Source organism: Theropithecus gelada, chromosome 3 (assembly GCF_003255815.1).
Source record: "Theropithecus gelada isolate Dixy chromosome 3, Tgel_1.0, whole genome shotgun sequence".
NCBI lineage: Eukaryota > Metazoa > Chordata > Mammalia > Primates > Cercopithecidae > Theropithecus > Theropithecus gelada.
The window spans coordinates 13,669,299-13,674,162 of NC_037670.1; the positions used below are offsets into that span (position 1 = coordinate 13,669,299).

The 4,864-nt window shown below is 49.7% G+C and overlaps 1 protein-coding gene across 1 annotated transcript in view; it reads right to left on the minus strand.

Moving 5' to 3' along the window:
- Positions 1–3,930, minus strand: part of TMEM225B (transmembrane protein 225B) — a 14,523-nt gene extending 10,593 nt beyond the window's left edge. Inside the window, exons 1-2 of the mRNA XM_025380544.1 lie at positions 3,593–3,930; positions 1,976–2,054 (exon numbers count right to left, since the gene is read on the minus strand). The gene's annotated coding sequence lies outside the window, so the exon portion shown is untranslated. The remainder of the gene's footprint in view (positions 1–1,975; positions 2,055–3,592) is intronic.
- Positions 3,931–4,864: the final 934 nt, after the last annotated feature.

Genomic DNA, 4,864 nt, shown 5'->3' on the forward strand with positions numbered 1-4,864 from the left:
GGGGGGGGGGGGGGGGGGGAGGGAGCAGGGACGGTGGTTGGAGCTGCAGGGAGGGTGAGCCTGGCCAGAGGCCTCCAGGTGGCACTGTGATGACCCTGGCTACCTGGCAGTGCAGAAAGGGGGCATCAGGAGGTGAAAGGAAGATGTGACAAGGGAGGTGCACCCCAAGATGACAGCCTTTCTTTCCAAGTCCTACCCAAAGCCAGGCCTGGGGACTCTCGCCTGTGCAAGGCTGGGCTTGGCAGCATCACGGTTTTCAAGCTATGCCTAGGGAGTAGACAGCACAAGGCCCTCGGAGTGAGCATGCTTCCCTCCTCTTCTCCCACACCCTGTGGAAACCTTGCTCAGTGCAGAAACTGGGGCCTCTACCCAATCCCCATGCAGACCCTCACTGCAGCCAGGGAAGGGGGCATGTTTGCCCATGCAGACCCTTGCTGCAGCCAGGGAAGGGGGCATTTTTGAGAGTTACCGATGGCTATGGCTGAACAAGCCTAATGGCAGAGGGCAGAGGTATGGGTCCCTTCCTGTATCCCCCACACCCAAATACCCTGGTTATAAACGGGTAAACACATGTTCATCTTCGATGCTGTCAGAGTGACTTGAAAATGTTTGTACTTTCTCTTCCTTTCTGACGTTCTCTAGTTTCTCTTCTTCCCACTTGAAAAATTGAATTCTTCCCTTTCTTTCCTTATTATTTTTTGTTTTCAGATACAGGGTCTCACTCTGTCACCCAGGCTAAACTTCCTGGGCACAAGCGATCCTCCTACCTCAACCTCATGAGTAGCTGGGACTACAGGTGCATGCCACCACGCCCAGCTAATTTTTTAATTTTTTGTAGAGACGGGGGTCTCACTATGTTGCCTAGGGTGTCTTAAACTCCTGAGCTTAAGTGATCTTCCTGCCTTGGCCTCCCAAAAAGTTAGGATTACAGGCATGAACCACCACACTCAGCCTTCCCCTCTCTTTAAATCTCCCTTTTCCATCTCCCATCCACTCTCCAGGTCATACAAGCCACCCCAACCTCAGGGCCTCCGTTTCCTTCTCTCTAAAATGATGAAGTCTGTTGGACCAGAGAGCGTTGAGGCATCCTTCTAGTATTAGAACTCAATGGGAAGGAGTCCTGGCTGCATCTAGACCCTGTCCTCTGTATAGATGGGAGAACACTGGGCATTCTTATTTGATAGGGGGCACCTCTTCCTGTCTACCCCATCTCCACCTCAATTTGTCTAGAAGTGATCTCTGTGTCTCCTTTATTTCTACCTTTTTTTCTTTCCTTCACCCAAACCCTAGCCTTGAGCTCATGCTCGTTCTTCCCTCTCCCCAACCCCACTTCCATCTCACCAGCCTTCCTCATCTTCTCAGTTTTCCCTTCATAAAGTTCCCCAACCTTCCATCCTTCCTGTCCCCACGCCTACCACATCTCCCTCCACACCCGGAACATCACCGTCACCCCCAGGCTCCTCTGGCCTCTGTACCTGGTGATTTGGTTTAGCTGTGTCCCCACCCAAATCTCACCTTGCATTGTAATAATCCCCATGTGTCAAGAGCAGGGCCAGGTGGAGATAACTGAATCACGGGGGCAGTTTCCCCCATACTGTTCTCGTGGTAGTGAATAAGTCTCACAAGATCTGATGGTTTTATAAGTGGAAGTTTCCCTGCTTAAGCTCTCTCCTGCCAGCCACCACGAAAGATGTGACTTTGCTCTTCATTCGCCTTCAGCCATGATTGTGAGGCCTCCGCAGCCATGTGGTGCGAGTCAATTAAATCTCTTTCTTTTATAAGTTACCCAGTCTCGGGTATGTCTTTATTAGCAGCATGAGAACAGACTAATACACATGGGTTCCTTCCTGGAGGGTGACCGTTCTGCTCTCCTAAATTTTCCAAATCCCACTCCCCTGAAAAGTGCAGCTTGGTCCTGTCCACTCCACACAGCCCTCCCAGCCACTCCCTCAGCAAAAATTCACTGTGCACTTACAGGTCTCCCTGTTCCCAGTGTAGGCCAATGGTGGAGATTCCGAGATGAAAAAAAGACAGGAACTCAGAGGCTCTTGGAACTGTTAGGGAGAGAGACACAGAAACACATGGTGTGATGCAGTGCTTTCATCTTCACAGCCTGGGGTTACTTTGGGGCCAGGCATACTCCAGGGCACTACCCCTTATCTGTCCCTTTCCCACTGCCCCCTCCACTCTCCAGTGATGAGGACCTTGTCCTCCTTTCCCTGGGCACTAGGCCAGGGCCCTCCCTGAAGCAGCCCTTAGTGCCAGCACTGGACAAGGGTATATCTTCGGATACACAACTTAAGATCCGCACGGATATAGGCCAAGCTGAAAGATCATAGCTATTTGAATATAAGAGGGGATTTGTATAAGATCCTTTTGTACAAAAGCAGAGATGGAGAGCTGGAGAGAGGGAATAACTGGTGGAGGATTCCACAGCCCATCAGTGCTGGCACAGGGACCAGAATACTGCATCACTGCCAGGCCAGCCTCACCAGCCACCAGTGGCCGGCAGTTCAATTCAGTGATTCCCAAATCTGGAATTCTGTGGATCCAGAGAATGCTTTCTTTATAGGCATGTGCATGTGTGAAAAAGGGAGAGAAAATGGGGGGATATAGGACTGCCAACTTTTTATTTTGCCAAGAGCATTCAAAACAAAGCAACTTATCTACTGTCACCGGTTTGGTTTTTATTTATTTATTTTTATTTATTTATTTATTTGTATTTATTTATTTTTGAGACAGAGTCTTGTGTCACCCAGGCTGGAGTGCAGTGGTGCATTCATGCCTCCTGGGCACAAGTGATCCTCCTGCCTCAGCCTCCCAAGTAGCTGGGACTACAGGTGTATGCCATTACACCTGTTTTTTGTTTTTTTGTTTTTTGTTTTTTAAGAGATGGGGTCCTGCTATGTTGCCCAGGCAACCCCTAGGTTCAAGTGATCCTCCCACCTTGACCTCCCAAAGTGCTGAAATGACAGGCGTGAGCCCCCACGTCTGGCCAAATTATTATTTTTTAAAGGGTCCACAACACCAGGAGGTAAGAAGACCTGTGTACCCCGTGGTGGTGCCTGGACCAGCATCTGAGGACCATTGGCTTGGCAGGAGGTTCCTGGACTCCCGCCCCTCTTCAGCGCCTGAGCTGCAGCCCCGCACCTTCCAGGCCCTGGCACCTCCCGGGAAAGCCGGCAGCTGCGCTGGGGATGAAGGAAGTGGGCTACCTAAAGGGCATCCTGGTTTGGAATGGGAAAGAGACCTTCCCTTCCCACTGTTTCCTCTGGTCATTTGTGGCAACTTGGACTGCACGTTGACCCAGGGTGGGGTCAAAGTTCCTTCCCGTTGACAACCCTCCTCGGCCCTTTCCCCTGAATGCCAGGACTCCGCCCTTCCATGGCCCCAAAGCCATAGGTATATTTTCAAGACCCCAAGCCTGGCCCTAACCAAGCCATCCGCCCCCAGCCCCTGCCCCGGGCTTCCCACAGCCAGTTAGGTGATGTTCGGCCTTGGGTGGGTAGGGGGACTTCCCCACATCCTCTGCCAACCTGTGGGGCCACCTTGCTTGGCCCCCTACTGGTCTCCCCTCTACCCTTCCCTCCACCTGCGGCACCGTCGTAGGGGGTCTCGCGTCCCAGGACTGGGCTGCCCTCCAGGCGGGTCACGGTGGGACCCTCGCCCGCCCCTCCAGGCTCCACCGCGCTCCTGGAGCTTCCGTTGGCCCCAGAGTCCCCGGCGGGGGGTTGCCCCGACCCGGGACAGAACCCACTGAGCCTGGGCCTCTGGGCCTAGCTCCAGCTCCAGCTCTGCGGAGGAGACGCGGGTTCATCCCCCCCAACCTGCTGCCCCAGCCGCCGCACATCTGGCGAGTGGAGGGTGGGGAAATCTGGCCGGAGGGTGGGGAAATCTGGCCCTGGCGTCTGCCCACAGTACCGGCCTCGCTCACGGGTGGGTGGGGGCGGAGGAATAGAGAGCGGGAGGGATCTGAATTCAAATCCTAGCTCTGCCATTCCCAGTGTGGGGACTTTGAGTAAACTTCCTGTGTCTCATTCCTGAGTCCTGGGCTTCTCATCTGTAAAATGGGAATAATAATACTATTAATAATATAATGTTAATAGTATTCACACTATTATATTAATATACTATTAACACTATTATATTAGTAATATAGTGTTAATGTTAACACTATATTAATAATATAGCGTTAATAGCATTAACACTTGTATTAATAATATAGGGTTAGTATTAACACTGCTATATTAATAGTACATGATTACATTATTAGTATTAACACTGCTATATTAATATATGATTAACTACATTATTAATAGTGTTAACACTATTATATTAATAGTACAGTTAACACTATTATATTAACAATATAGTGTTAACACTATTATATTAATAATATAGTGTTAACACTATTATATTAATAATATAGTGTTAACACTATTATATTAATACTACGGTTAACACTATTATATTAATACTACGGTTAACACTATTACATTAATAGTGTTAATACTTTATTATTAATATAATAGTGTTAACACTATTAATAATGTAGTAATAGTATCTACACTATAATAATAATATAGTGTTTCATAATATAGTGTTAGTCTGGGCGCGGTGGCTCACGCCTGTAATTTGGGAAGCCAAGGCAGGCGGATCATGAGATCAGAAGATCGAGACCATCCTGGCTAACACGGTGAAACCCCGTCTCTACTAAAAAATACAAAAAATTAGCCAGGCGTGGTGGCGGGCGCCTGTAGTCCCAGCTACTCGGGAGACTGAGGCAGAAGAATGGTGTGAAACTGGGAAGCGGAGCTTGCAGTGAGCCCAGATCGCGCCACTGCACCACTCCAGCCTGGGCAAT